Below are 15904 nucleotides of genomic sequence, written 5' to 3'. Positions count from 1 at the left end.
GTTCTGCACACTGGCTTGCAGGCGACGGTTTGTTTCTAATTAGGGAGCTGAAGCCTGCTGGCAAGGGAAACCGTATTTGTCACAAGTTGTGGTGTAGCGTTTAGTTTGTGTTTCTGTGCTTTTAACATGGGGGCCAAAGAGGATTGTACTGGATTCTTCCCTGGGGGCTCTGACTCTATTCCTTCTGCTCTAGGGTTCACGTGTCCAGCCATTCTTAGATGTTCCTTTAGAGCCTGCTTCAATGAACACTCCCTGTTCTCCCATTAACTAGTTGTGTTCCCTGGTCTGGTCATTCTGACCACCCCAACCCCAGGTTTTTTGTAGATATAATAAAACCTAGTCGGGCAGGTTGTTGAGAAAAGTAAAGGCGATGGTTTGTTAGAGTGCCAAACAGATTGCCCGGAAGTAGTACCTGTTCAGCTATAAACAGCTATAAAATAAGAGGTTTGTGTTCACTGATTGCTCAGATATTTTTAAAAATTTTATTTAACCAACGTTTATTGACTACCTGCTAAGTGACAGACAGCGTGCTGGGCATAGTGGTTACAGTCATGAACAAGATGACAACACAGACCATCACCTGCCTTCATGGAACTTAAATTTCAGAGGACACAATTAAATGCAGGGCAATGCATAATGACTTTCTCTCTCCTTCCCTTCATCTTTGCAAGTTCAGTCCAGCTCAAATTTCAAGTTCATCTCCAAGGCTACTGCTTAATTAAACCTGAAAGAAATATTTCCTGACTTAGTATTTTCATATTTAGTAAACATAAGCTGACTGTGCCTGCCCAGCATCCATCCCCCTTTTCTGGTAGGGAGACTGGGGTCTTCCTTTCCTTTCCTGGGGGGAACCACCCCCCGTGTCTCACTCTCGGTAGGTGTGGATCATGTGGGGCTCCACCCTAGCTCCCGGAGTGCTGTAGACCATACCAAATGCTCCCGGAGTTGTGGAGGGCCTGGCCCATGGGTGTAAACCCATATTCTGAGGCCACAAGGATTGGCTTGTGCTTGACCATATGACCCAAGTTTTTCCAATCAAAGTCAATCAAAGAATTTACGTCGGAGCTTCAGTGTACGACAGCTCCCTAAGATCCTTTCTAGGGTCCATGTTTAGTGTTATCTTACTCCAGAAGGTCTTGAGAGGTGACCTGGGGGAAGAAAAACTGTGTTATTTTTTTCTTCCTGAAGGCTCTTCGCCCGCCTCTCAAAGATCTTCCTAATTGCCTCTTTAGAACCATTAGTGGGCACCTGCTTCTCATCCTATTATTTCTCCTTCTCTGCACTTTGAAACTGAGAACTCTGTGGGTGGTGAAATCTCCTCACTGATAACCTCTTCCCATGAAGAGAGGTCTTGTTAGAACCTTATGGATCCTGAGGTCCAGTTCGTGATTCTGACGATACCTATGGGCTGAGAGAATGTGCTTGTCTAGTTCGTCTACTGTTGCAGAAACAATCAGACAAATGCACAGCATGTCCCTCTGTTGCTCATTTGTCTGATTTTGCCTTTGAATAAGTTTGGAATAGGAAAGCTGTACTTTCTAAAGTGCTTCATAACATGCGGCAGTGGTTGCCCCTTACATAAGACAGCATGTTTATATCTTTCTTAAACATAGGTACTCCCTAAGCATTTCTTTATTTTAGACTTATTTGTGAGGTGGATGTATTCAGGAAGACATCATGGGATGAAGAAAAGCCTCGGCCATTCATTTATTCATGCATTTATTTACTGAAACATAATTATCAGGCTCCTACCATATGCCAGTCTCTCTTGTAGACACTGAGGATACAGAGGCGAGCAATATCTTCAGCATTTTTGGTGGCTGTTGAGTATCCATCCAAGAAGTTTCCTTGAATGCGTGCAAAAAGAAGTATCACTCCCACGCCCTCCTCGATATTACCGCCTTACCCTGAAGCGGAGATGAGGTCCAAGCACTTGAAGAACTGAATTAAACGGCCGCAGGAGCCTGGCGTGAGCGACAGAGTGGAGCAGGAATCCCGCACCGTGGACTCGGCAGGACCCCGGAGCGCGCCACCGCCCAGTCCGGGGCGGGGCGTGGACTCGGTTCCCGGGGCAATGCTCGCCTCCGCCGGAACCCCCCAGGGGGCGCTCGCGCCGAGGTTTCCGAACTAGTATCTCGCGGGTTGCTGGGCGCATGGGTTTCGTCAGAAGGTGGAAATCTCTCTGAGAAGCTGCCATCTCCCCGCCAGCCGCTCGCATCCCCTTCTCTTCCTTCCTTCCTCCTTTCCTTCCTCCCTCTGTCCTCTCCGCTCCCTCCCTCTTTCCCCAGTACCTTCCACTTTACTCTCAGAGTTAACCGAGGGCTGAGCCCCTACCCCCAACATTTCCACCCTGTCCCCAGCCCCCATCACAAAGAATGGAGTCAGGGTTTCCGGAGAGACCAAACTCTCCTTTCAGCATCTTTTCCATCCGCTGTTGCTAAACTGGCCTCAGAGGACGAGGGGGGAGGGAAGTGAGATCCCCCTTACACCCCTACACAACTACAACACCAACCACCTCCACTCCAAAGCCGGATTTTGCATCCTGGGGGCGGGACAGACCTCGTCCCGGGCTGAATTCTCTCTCTACTCTTCGAGGTTGGCACACCCAGGTAAGTAAATGCCAACTCTGCATTCCTGTGTTCTTAGGGCGCTAGGATGGCAAAGTCTGTTGGGGCTGCTGCGTAGCAAGACTAACTTTTGAGATGCACTGGTTTTCGCTCATATTTGCTTGGTTATCATTGCTGCTGTTGTGTCAAGAAGCAGCTACAAGCATAGTCTTTAATCCAAGGGAACTTTCATCCCGGGCGTCTCGCCTTCTGACAGTCGCCCAACTCGCCCAGGTGGGGTGGGGCGCGTGGGGCGGGAGGAAGCCCGCGGAGGGGACGGCGGCGCGCCCGCCGAGGGGCTGGTCGGGGAAGTCCTGAAGTGGGGGAGGGCACTTCTGATGTAGAAATCGAAATCGGGGAGGGGGAGGGGAGCAAGTCCTGGCTGAAGTTGCAGCTTCCCCTCTGGCAGTGAGAACGCTGTGGGAAATTGTCGCGGTATCCAATGGCTTGACCTAGCTGCGGTTGGATTCGGCCTCTCAACCTTCTCTCCCATCCCCCTTACAATAGGTCCCAATATTTCATTGCGTCCGGGGCTCTCGGGCTTAAAACTAATCGATAAGCTTGCGAGTCCCTTGATTCAGCCAAGTCCCTCAGCGCTCCTTCCTCTGTTAAATAAAGTAGCGAGGGGGACAGGGGCGGGGGATAGGACTGGAGGAACCGCTGAAGCTCTAGCCACAGCAGACTAAAGAGATCGGGACCCCGTGAGGCATCACAGATGCCCGAGGATTGTTAGGGCGGAATCGAGGAAGACGATTAGGAGGTGGTCTGCGCCAAGTCAAGTGAATATTGATGACCGTCGAGTGCGGAGCAGGCTGAACCCTGAAAAATACTCTTAGGAAGATGCCCTCCTCCTTCCTCTTGTAGGAAGTGGGTGGACTTTAAGGCTCCAGTTCCCATCCTGCCCTTCAGGTCCGACCGCGCCCCCCAGCGGCCTTGCAAGACTGGTTTCCAGTCCCAGAGTTTGCCAGGCTCCGGGGAAAAAATCATAGGCTGCATAGGCGCGAACTCGTGAAGTGCGCGCCATGGGGGTTCCGGAGGTGGAGGGGGGAAAGATGGACTGAGCAGTGGAGGTTGGGTAGGGAGGGGTGAGGGCCCTGGGAAACTTTGCAAGAGCAATAGCTGAGACGACCGCTCCCCCCACTCCCAGAGTGACCCACTGATGCCCGAGGATTTCAGTGCCTTTGGGGAGGAGATGCCTCGGCTCCTTTACACCTGTGTTCAGAATATACAAAACCAACTCTTCATCCTTTTGCTGCATTGCCGAGGATTTTTAAAGCATTGCCCTTGTTCTTCGCCCGCTTGGTTTTCTGTTTCCTAAAACAGCATTTTGAGCTGTCCAAGGTATTTAAAAGAGTTCTCCTCAAACGGTTCTCCTTAAACCCTACTCTTATGGGAAAACTACCTTAACTTCAAATGAAATATACTTTTCTCCCCGTTCCATTTGCTGCGCTCTTAACAATCCCTATTCTCAAAGACATTTGTGTTTTGTTTTTGCTTTATGTCAAAACAACCTCTCCCCCAAAACAAAAACAGAAACAACTTTCGCAGAGCTCAGGTGTTTTGAATCCCTGGCCGTGTTTTGTAGTTAGGATACTCTGGTTAAACTGCTTGGCACATCCCGCCAAGAGCCAGAGGTAAGCAACAACTTTATTTTATTTGATGCCCTTCAAATTTGGGAAGGTCCCATTTCTTTTCGTTACCCAGCAGATAAGACAGAGCTCAGGATGGCTGTGGCTGTGGCTGCGATGAGATAACTTCCGATGTTCTCGTTTCCCTTACTGAGCTGCTGCTTCTGGTTAAATTCATATTATTTGCCAATCCATTTTTAAAGAAAGGTTGACGAAGCCGCTCCAGCAGATCAGGGGTCTGAGCTCAGAGTAGGTCAAAGGTACTCACGTGTAGAGAGCTGGATGAAAATAGAAGGAGGGTTGGCAAATACAGCTAGGACACCTGTGTTAACAGCGCATACTAATAAAGGCCAGAATCTCCTCATTTATCTCTGATGGGAAGATTCCGACGGTTTCACAGGATCAAACTCAAACCACATCAAAACTAGGTGGATTCCCCTGAGCATTACATAAAAGGAAGTGTCAGTCCATAGCAGGAGTGGGGTTGAATCCCGGGCGGTTTGGAATGGTTGGGTGAGAAGAGCTTGCTCATCATAGAGCCAAGGGTCTACTCATGAGTTACCATGGAAAATTCTCATGGCCATCACACTCACCCCTTTTCTGTGAGTGGTCAGCCTCCGTTTTATTCTTCCAGACACACTCCCAGCATACTTTATTGGGAGCAAGCACAGAGGGGGTTCTAGTGAGCTTCCCAGCATGAGACAACCACTTTCCTAGACCTTCTAAATGTTTCCTTATAGATAGTTGTTCTGAGGTTTGTGAGTTGTTTTTTAGTTGTACTTTGAAAGACTTCGTGTTTACCTCCAGATCTCTGGTAGCAAACATGGCATTTTGCTTGAATCATTGGTTTGCCTTAAGGAGACCCTGCTTTTAGGGGTTTTAATTAAAAAGTCTCTTGTACAAAAGTGCTTCATGAGCTGCATGGGGATTTCTGATTTTAAAAATACTTCATTTCAGTTAGTAGGAAGCAAAGATGTTATCTATTTCCGGAAAAGTTTTATGTAGTATTCCAAAAAATAGAAGCTTTGGTTCTTCTCATCATCAGATTATTTGAGTCCACCATCATGACTGAAAACCTTAAGATTATACCTACTGTAAGATATAACCACAGAGAAAAAAATGGGTTAATGGTGCAATCTTTTATCCTCATCTGCATTTGAATCTTTTGGAACCCAGTGGAATGTATTTATGTGGTTTGCACCATGCCTTTCTCGGTCTTCACTTTCCAAGTTCCCTGACATATAACACTCTGGACTGTTATGCCCACTTTTGTTCCCATAAAGAAAGGATTTTTCCGTTTGGAGGTACACATGTTGGAGATGAGCGGTTAATGTGTGTGGTCAGTGTCCCACACTTGCAGGGGGATCTGAATCCAGAGCAAAGAATGAGAAGCGTACGCTCTTGGTATCAAGCGCATTGACTGGGAGAGTCTCTACACTCGTTGGGAAAGTTGCTTCATGAGTCTTTATATTTTTTAATCGGAGATGTGTCCGGGGGATCTGTATTTTACGCATTTTGAGGAGGAAAAGGGTTAAATTTCTTCTCTATTTTTGTCCTGTTAATATTTAAAAATCAAAACAAAACCAAACCTCCTTGGATCCATGTGGTAACCCAAAGTCCTATTTCCTTGGCAACGGTAGTCAGTACATTGGAGCCACGAAATATCAAGACATAAAATTTAAAATGCATTTAAGATGAAATGTCACATGGTTCAAGACCATCCTATAGTGCATTAGAACTGACCTTCTAGCATAAAATAACAGAGTTGCACTTGACTCTGCCTTTCTCCTGTTTGAAGGTAGATGGTAAAGAACAGATTACAGAACTTTAATTCTTTTCAGGCTGGCCTAAAAATTCTGTAATGTTTTTTCTTTGGAGGGAAGCGTGTTATGGAAATTAAGGAGGTTGGAGTCTGGGTAAGGAGTTTATGTGGAGGTGGTGGTAAGTCTAAAATCGAACTCAATAAATGGGTCAGGCAAGATGTGTTGTCTTTTCTATGCTATTTGAAATAGACAAAGGCCTCAATTAGCATTACATTCAACCAGTGGATTTCTGCTAAAACTTGTGGCTGCATAATAAAAACATAACAATGCCTACATATACTTTCAGTCTTTTCTGTACTAGAAGTCTCCTTTATGGGGGAATTTTCTGTTTAGGCTATGAACTCCTAAATGTATACGATATACAGGTTATGTTTTTCATAAATTGGCAAACCCCTGACAGTCCTTTATTTGGCTGCTGTATTCTTGGGAAAGCCTCTTGAGAACCATATCTTTTAGCTCAGTAAATGTTGAAGGCCTGATGGCTAGTCTTGAAAAGTGGTAAGTGACAAGGATGACTTATTTGGGAAAGTTTATCCCAGTCCTGTGATTTTCGTACCCTCCTCGGGGTGGGGGAGCTCATCTAAGCTGGCCTGTGCTGGGCTCATCTCTGAACTGTGAACAACTTCGTCACTTCGAGTCTATGACTCTCAGAACTGGAAGAGAGCTTGGGGATAATCTATTGACTCCAGCTGTTTAATTTGACAGATGTGGACACTGAACCTCAGAGAGGTGACTTGCTCAAGAGCAGGGGGACCCATTCAACAGCCCTCTTGATTACTCCTCTCATAAAGAGACTCAAGTTCTCTGGAGACGATTACTGTGGTGGTGCCAGTCTGTGGCGCAGTGCGTACTGACAATCTTCACCAAGTCGGGGTTGGGGGGGGGGGCTCCCACCTCCATCAGAGCATTCAGAGGAGCAGGCTTGGGACTTACATTGCTCTCTCTTGGAGCCAGTGCAATATTTACCCAATAGATGTGATTAAATTTGTATAAAGTCATTGCGGCTATCCCTGTTAATGTGCGTGTTTTGTGAAGAAGAATTGCTCATGCACAATCGTAGCTTTCCATTTTAAATGTTGCAATTGTCAATAAAGTAAACAGAGAGATTTTCTGAGTGTTTACAGCTCCAGCAATCCACAGGGGAATCCTTTAGTGTGTTTTAAAGTAAAGGTCCATTCAAAAAGAACAAACTTTCTAAAATGTTGCTTTTCCATCTCCGGCACAGAATATAATATTTCTAATTTTGTGTATCTTATTACTTGGAAAACTAGAGACATTTCTCCTTGGAAGCATCAAAGGAAAAATACAGGATTTCAGGTTAATTCTAGAAACCTTCTCAGGTTTAAGGTGTATTGACCAAAAGACCTTCCTTATCCAAGAGATCCCAAGCCTCTGTAGGGCAATTCCTTGAGCTTTGAGAGCGAGGAGGAACAAGATCATGCCGGCAGGGGTCCCAGGCGAGGGCTGCCCAGGGGGCTGGTGAGGCAGGAGGAAAGGCTGGAGAGAGTTGGTATTAGAGTGGACGGCCGCTAGAGGGCGCTGGAGCACCGGCGGAGCCCACCTTCGGGGACCACGAGCCGGTCTTCAGGCTCAGAGATGGGGTTTGACGGAACCCCAAAGAGGTGCCCAGGTATGAGATATTGGGTTTCGGGCCTCTGACTCGCCACCCCAAATTGCCTCTCTACAGAAAGGAGACAAAATGTTTTACCTTCAGCATCTGGTGGGGCGTTTCTAGTGCCTGGGTGGGTTGCCTGGTGGCTGGACAGCCTGACTGCTCTCAGGATTCTGCTGACAGGCTGTCTGGAGTCTGACTGCCCTTTGTTTCCCCAGGAGCAGAACTCTGGATCCGGAAATACCTGCTTTGAATCTTGGGTTTACAGTTTTCACTCTGCAGGCCTTTGAGTGAACTATTTCACCTGCGTGAGTCTTAGCATCTGGAAAATGGGGCTAGTAATGGGTGTGAATGTGGCGTGTTTAAAAGTGTCTGGTATTTTAGCGGGCAGGCAACTGCTAGTTTCTGTGCGCTTTCTCTTGGTAGTTCTCCCCAAACTTGATCCTTTCCTTTCCATCTGAGCCTCTTCCTCCTGTTTCCACACCCCTCCCCCTCAGCAGAAGGGTCTCATTTCTCCATCTGTTGAATGATAACGGATCACAGCCTTGATGCCAAAAGCTCTGTTAGGCGCTGGGGATAGATGTGAAATTCCTGTCTTTTGAAGTCATGGGTTTGAGGGGAGAGTCTGCAGAGAAGAAACGTTAAAGCCGCTGGTGGTGGGTGTGAGGAGAGATGAACAAATGATGGGGGTAAGAGACACCAGAGTCATTTGTTTTGTCTCAGAGAACCTGGAAAGTGGTCCCTCAAGTTTTTGACGCTCAAGTGTTTCTTCATCTCCCTATTTCAAGGAGCGGGGTCTATGGAGGGTAATTCTGAGGGAGGGGACTCTCACTCAGTGTGTACTTCGGTTTATACATTTAACAGGGCTAATAGATTTTCTTAAATGCAATCAACTTGTACCACTGCCCCGGGTATATTAATTTCATCAATATCATAACATAAATGTCTATGTAATTGACTTAACCCGTTTAAACAGGAAGATGGTTTTTAAAGGAAACATAAAAATATTATCGTAACAAAATCCTTCCACTAAGTAGTGAGTCTGGGACACCCCAAATAAGGATTCTGTTTTTAAAATATTGAAAGGTGTATTCAATACAAATATCAGCAAAAATGAAAAATAGTAAGGGCAGTAGCATGGTTAAAAGAAATGCTTCATCATTATCATTAAAATGACAGAAAACCTTTTAATTTATTAGTAGGCACTCGGAGCACGGGATGCCTGATTTGATGTCTGTTGTATTTTGTGCAGTTGTTTCAATGAGTAACTTGGAGACCAAAATTCCAGTGACAAAATGGAAAAGCCACGGACGTTTGTGCCTGAGATCGTGTTGATGTGAAGTCAGGGAAGGGCACCTTGGGCCGTGTGTGTCCACTGCATCTGGCCGGGTAGACAGCAAAGCTCCTCAGAGGCTGTGGCTGGAACTCCTTTGCTGGGTGCAAATCCTTAAATTCTATAACTCTGATTGTGAATCATGTTGGAGGAGAGGCCTGATAAGAGGAAAAGGGTGGAAACAGTTTGATTTTGGGGCCACCTAATAACTTTGATCACAGCTCATGGCCTGATTGAATTTTAAAGAGACAGGAAAATAAATGCTTCTTATTGAATCAGAGAATGTGGATGCTGGGCAATCCCATAAATTGGGCGCACCCCTCCCATTTTCCAGGTGAGGAAGTGGAGGTCCAGCAAGGTGAAGTCGCTCACCAGGCTGGTTGGCGGTTGAGTTAGGGTAAGACAGAGGTTCCCCCGCCCTGTCCTGGCCCATGCCACACCTGCCTCTCCTCCTCACCACGTGCTTCACGACAGCAGGACTCTCCCTGTCTTGTTCACTGTTGAACCCCAAACAGGGCCAGGCATCTAGCAGTCGCTCAAAAAACTGTCACTGATTGCATGACAATGCTGTTTCTTTCTTCCTCACTCTTATTCGGGAATGTGCTAAGAAATCACTAGGTTGCAGTACAATTTGATGAAGACAAATAAATATTTGTTGAGTTTTGTTATGATAAGGGTTTAAGCTTTGAAGGTAAACAGACTTGGTTCAAGGCCTGGCTCTGCCACTCATTAGCTGTTTGGCTTTTGGAAAATTACTAAACCTCTCTGAGCCTTATTTCCTCATTTGTAAAAATAGGAATAAAACTATATAAGGTAGCAGAGGACCTGCATTGTAGGTGTGTGCTAGGTGTTGGTTTTCCTTCCTCTCCCACTCCTGCTCTCTGTTCTTCCCAGAGAAGATTTAAAAGGAGTACAGTACTTGTCAAAAAGTGATTTTAATTTATTTAGGATAATACATATTTATCTTGCAGAAAAAATAAAATATTCCACTATATAAAGGTAAACACATGTACAATCACTACAAATACATGTTCTGCGGGTTATATGTTATTAGTCCAGGTTTATACACAATTGGGTCAATGCCAGCTAGCAGCTGGGGATGAAGAGGACTCAAATCTAGGGTGCCCCTCCCCGATTCCAAGACCAAGGTGTTTTTCTCAAATCCGTGTTTCACATTATCTTTGTTTCTTACCCATTCCTTCTACTTCTGCTCCCCTCAAGAAGGCTCGGATCCTCTTTTTCTCCGTGCCCTCATGGCCTGGCTCTGCTCTCGCACCTGCCTGTAACGTCACCGTGTGTGGGTGTGCCCATGCCCCGGACGTGTCACGAGCTTTTCCAGGTGGCATCTGTACAGTGCAGTGCATTTCTTGATATGACTCCCGGGTACCTAGAACCTTCCGGTACGTCGAGTCCTCCCTCTGTCGCCCTGTGCGTGTGCCCATTCTCTCAGCGTGTGTCCTGCATCCGGGCCAGGTTGGTGGGTGGCTGCAGTGTACCTTTAACATACTCAAAATCAACTCTACACCTTCTCTCATTTATTAAAAATATTCTTATTATATCTTGATTGTTTGCTCTATAGTCTATAATCTAAATTAATGTGTGCATTAATGATATTAATTATATAAAATAGTTTTAATATATTTTAAATATACAATTAGTTATATTAATTATACGTAAAATAATGTGTGAATAAGATATATTACTGTACAGTGTTGTATATGTAACAGAATGTGTACTGAACTTGACGAACAGCATATGGGACTTTTTTCAAGGATTATTGTGACTACGTGGGAGTTTTACTTTACGCGTTAACTTTGAGTCACAGCCCTTACCTAAAATGTGCTCCGTTATATTTGCAAAGCTGTACTCCGTGTTGTGTATCGGTAGGGAGACTTAGGAGCGAAGGGCATAAATTTTGTGTCAGGCTTCAGGGGTTTGAATCTCAGCTCTCCTTCAGCTCTTGAAGCTCCGTTTCTCCAGATGTGAAATGAGAATAAGGATAGCGCCTGTGCCCTGGGATCGCTGGCAGCCTCGAAAGATACAGTGCACATCCGAAGCATCCCAAGTGCCATGGTATTGCGGGCCTGTGGAAATTACTCAGATTGTAACTATTATTGGCTGGCGGTGTCCCTCAAAGCTTAGAGCTTCTGAGTAATTACCCTAATGGCAGTGGTCTCCTGTGTTGCAAGGGAGTTGTGAAAACTAGAAGGAGTGTGTTTATGAAAGTATGATAGAACTCGGCAATAAAATGTGTGCTTTCTGCAGCTACTGACATAACCATTTACCTTCCTTCTCCCCTCCCCACTCTCTTCCCACCCGCAGATTTTCTGCCTAGCCACAAAATGACTCACGGGTTATGCTGGGGTTCTTCTAAGATAAAAACTTCCTCTGTTCCTGCTGGTTCCAGCTTTATTTTAAATGCAAATTATGTTTAGCACTGGCCGCAGATACACAGCTGGAATACAGACTCGATCACTCTGCCCTGCAAGGCCCAGCAACAGACGTTTATTGTATTTGATTTTGTGTCTCTCCTACCTTTGTCCAAAGATTCTCGGCAGCCAGCGATAGATAAGATAGCGGGTGCTCTCTGCTATCCAAATCCAAAATGCTGCTGGCATAAATTACGCTGTTTTCCGTAAACATGGGAGCCCCATGCAAGCCTTAATTCTCACACCTGAGCACGAATCAGAAGCTTCTGGAGGGCTTCTCACAGCCCAGATTGCTGGGCCCACCTCCGGAGTTTCTGAGTCAGTGGGTCTAGCGTTGGGGCCAAATAATCTGTATCTCTGACAAGTTCCCAGGTGATGCTGATGCTGCTGGTTTGGGGACCACACTTTGAAAATCGGTGCCTTAAATATTCGCTTTATACAGACAAACCATGCATTTTCTCTCCTGTGTGGTATCACTGAGAACAGCTTTCGTGAAGGAAGAGATCTGACATTTACTGAGCTTCTGTGACATTTGCCGTGTGCCAGGTACCTACCGGGCACTTCACCCATATTATCCTGTTTAATTCTCACAACCACCCTGCCAATCAATTCATGATTATTTATTGAGACCCTATCATGTGTCATGCGATGTGCTGTGCTAGGCTCTGGGGATATGGAATGAACACCACAGACATAATCCTGACCTCCTGGATATTATATTTCAGCAGGGAACCATGCTTGAGTACATAATTATAAGGTTGATTAGTCTGATCCATAGAAAATGAAGACCAGAGAGGCTAAGTAACCTGGCTAAGGTTAAACAGCTGGTGGGAGACGGAGGAGGCAGAACAAACTTAAAAACCATTTTACTCCAAAATGTAGTCCTTCCACTAAACCAGGAGTTCTCAGACTTTTTGATCTCAGGGCCCCTCTACACTGTCAAAAATTATTAAAGACCCCCAAAGAGATTTTGTTTATTTGGGTTAGATCTATCAACATTTACTGTATTAGAAATTAAAACAAAGTGCTTCCCCCTGAGAACTGCGGCTCTAAGCTGTGCCGCTGATAGGACCATCTTCCCCAGGTGCTGAGCCCTCGTTTGTGTTCATGATTTTGTAGCCATCGAAGATGAGACACTTCTCATCTCCTCCTAAACATTTGTTTTGAAGCACGGTGGCCTCTCTTCAGCCTTAGCCTGCATTTCTAATGATGGTGACGTCCTAAAGAGAAGACCGACCTGCTTTGGAATTGCCTTTTTCAATTTTTATGTATGTGTATTTATGATAAGGAAAAGCAACAGTTAAACTTCCAATCACAGAACAAACTAAGATGTGGTGCTTCGTTCTTCATCGAAGGATCTCAGTCCCAGCCCAGGGTATTTAAAAGGATACAGTTCATAAAAGTCTGTGACGTGTACTGCCTTCAGGGCTCCTCAGGGCGCACGCCATCGCAAGGGAAGCCCGAGGAAGCAGCGGCTGGGGAACTCCTGCTGCCTCCTTACAGAAAGAAATAGATGAACGATTAGGCTTTTATGTGATGCTGGCAGCTCAATCACGTTTAATCGTGGGCTAACGACCAAAGTAGTGCCCTTTCCCATCATTTTTATTCATTATCTAGCGGGAATGAGAAGTCCTAGTAGATATTTTCCTTTGGTGTGTAATAGTCTGTGGTTGCTCAGACGCTGATGCTCCGGCTGCCTCTGAATGCTTCATGGCATCGTTAAGTTTCGCGGAGTAAAATCAACCAAATTGGAGCTGACATAACTCAATGTGGTTCTCAGTGGATGAGCAATGAATTCAAATCTCCTTTTATTTCTGTAGAAACCGATGACCTAAGTGGGAGGCTGCAGCCAGGTTAGTGGGATTACTCAGATGAGGAGGATCCTTGGGTGAGAAGTTCGAAAGAGGGGATCCACTGGTCATCCAACTGTTTGGTCTTTTTGACACCAGACGTCTGGGTCACTGGTTCACGTTGCAACTTTTAAAAGTTTTATCCAGGTGTTTGGTGTCCCATAGGCACATGCCATAGCCAAAACAAAGCAAAAAAGTGTGATGCTAGATGATCATTTGTCATCTTCATTAAAAGCTGAGATTTGACGTGAAGCATCTCTTGGTTGATCTGAGGCCACATGGGTTCCTTCGCATAGCATCTCTGTACAGGGCACATTGTGCTAGGGGTCCATAACCCTTTTGAGGAAATAGCTTTCTGGAGAGAAGCGGTTGTGGGAAGGCAAGGCAGAGGTAATTGTACCAGCAAATCACATGGCCTTTTCACGGCCTCGTAAAATGGGAGTCGGTGATGCGTCTCATGAGGGGCCATCCCCTGGGAACACTTTTAGCTGAGTTTCTTGTGCTGTTTCTAAGTTGGGAGCTTCTTGCCCATAATTCTCCATTTCTGACTCTAGGGGCTCATGTCAGTAGCACACACTGTCACTCGAAGTGGATTTTGCAGATTACTGGGGCCACTTTTGAGAACCCCTTTTCTCTAAAGCATCCCCAAGTGGGGAAGGGAGCTGGGCCCCTGTTCCTCACCCACACCCTGCCCAGGGAATGGGCTCAGGGAAGACCAGACCTGCTGACTGATCCTTCTTGTCTGCCCTGTGTCCAGCCTGCCCACCAAGCTAATCAGCCCAGCTTAGAATTGCCTCCAGCAGGAATGGATGGGAGTTATTTTCTATGGGGACAGAATGATGGGAATCTGCCTGATATCATGGGAACATCATCTTCCCTGAGCTGGGGAGAAGAGGTAGCATTCAATTAGGGAGGCTCAGTGCTTGGTTACTTCAGTGGACACTCCTGCCCCTCTTTGCTTGGATGGGCAGGCACAGTTCTGTTTATGATCCCCATTCCTTCCCTGTGTTTTATGAGTGCTTGTAATAGCTGGTTATAAGGTTCACTAAGTTCCTCATTCTGTGATTTTTCCTTTATTTTATTTCTTAACTTCTATGAATCTAAGGGAGGCTTGAGATGAAATAAGAGGTGATTAAGATAAACTTGACATCTGCAGCCCAAAAAAGGTCCTTGTCGAATGAGATCCACTGGGGCAGGGGTCAGCAAAATACAGCCCAGGGGCCCAATCCAGCATGCAGACTTTTTTGTAAATAAAGTTTTATTGTAACGCAGTCACATCTGTTATTGCCTATAGCTGCTTTCACACTCCAAAGGCAGAGCTGAGGAGTTGCAAATAAGAGCGTATGGCCCACAAAGCCTGCTATCTTGCTTTTTACAGAAAAAGTTTGCCAATTCCTGCACTAGCATATTTCTGTTTGGCCATCTCCAGATAGGAAGGATGCATAGATTTCCAAAAATCTAAGGCAATGTTATTCTGAAATACGGACTATAAGTCAAATATCTAATTGATAGAATTTTGTTGCTATGCGTTGAGGATCTTGCACACAGTAGGTGTGTGTGGGATGAATGATTGTGTATTTGTAGATGAATGATTTATAGTCTGGGTTTCATTTCCCCATTCATAAAACCAAAGTCTCTGATTTGATCTCTGGGGATCCTTCTTGCATGACTGTTCTGCAGAGTATTAGAGAAAGAGGAGGTGAAACTCCCTTGCTGCCTCCCACCCCACTCTGCCAAAGTGACGGCCCACAGTCTCTTGAGTCCCCACCACCAGTCATGCTCATTTAGCATCAGCCGGAATTATTAAGCAGGGTCAAAAAGCATGACCATCTGCTGTCACAGTGTTATCAAGTGTCTTATCAAGAGAAACAAGGGAATTTAAGAGTTGAGAGCATCAGAGTTATGCTTGGTGCTTGTTCTGAGTTGCTTCGTGGAGATGGGGTTGAAGAATAAGTTTATTGTGTGTGTTCAGCGGCTCTTGGTGTGATCTTGGACAGGTGCCAGATGTGCTGAAGGTCCCTTCGCTCATGTACCAAAATCAGAGGTGGAAATCACACTTCTACTGGTTTCTGAAATTACTCTACAGAGAGATGGAGAGCTATGGACTGATTCCTTGGTGGGGGATGGAAGGAGGGAGAGATGATGGCAATCTCCTGGCTCTTACTGTCTTCCACTCCCAGGGAGAAATATGAGCTGTCTCATCCTGGGAGAAGCCTCGTGCTCTGTGGTGTGATTTGGGAAGCCGACTCCTGATTCAAAACCTATGCTATGCTCCCCTTTAGGAACTGGAGTTCCCACTGTCCCCTTTCCTGAGGAGATAGCCAGGGTTTCCATCTGCTCAGCTCCACAGATTTGACCATGGGATTATCATTTATTAATTCATTCATTTGGGAGGGTGACACACTGTCTCTGCTGAGATGTGAGCAGAGCCTCAGCCTCCACATCCGCGTCCCAGGCTGTGCCCGAGTTTCCCTCTCTGGCATTCCAGTCTCCGGAGTTCTGGGGTTCAGACAGAACCGCCTGTCCTGCCTGCCATTGGTGGTGAGTTACTTCTGCACTGTGGCAGGAGAGGGGACTGAGAGCAAGTGGGACTGTGAACAGCCAGGGGCTGGGGAGGGGAAAA

At 46.0% G+C, this 15904-nt stretch overlaps 1 protein-coding gene across 8 annotated transcripts in view; it reads left to right on the top strand.

Moving 5' to 3' along the window:
• CPNE4 (copine 4) overlaps positions 1-15904 on the top strand; it is a 523946-nt gene that overhangs the window by 63763 nt on the left and 444279 nt on the right. Inside the window, exon 1 of one of the 8 annotated variants that reach the window (XM_070493187.1) lies at positions 2163-2609. The exons of the other annotated variants lie outside the window; for them this stretch is intronic. The gene's annotated coding sequence lies outside the window, so the exon portion shown is untranslated. Of the gene's footprint in view, positions 1-2162; positions 2610-15904 lie in introns of those variants that run through there. 8 annotated transcript variants of the gene reach the window in all.

The sequence above is a fragment of the Equus asinus genome, chromosome 21 (genome assembly GCF_041296235.1).
Source record: "Equus asinus isolate D_3611 breed Donkey chromosome 21, EquAss-T2T_v2, whole genome shotgun sequence".
NCBI classification, from domain to species: Eukaryota; Metazoa; Chordata; class Mammalia; order Perissodactyla; family Equidae; genus Equus; species Equus asinus.
The sequence above is the reverse complement of the archived record's forward strand: the minus strand, read 5'-3'. Positions and strand labels throughout refer to the sequence as shown.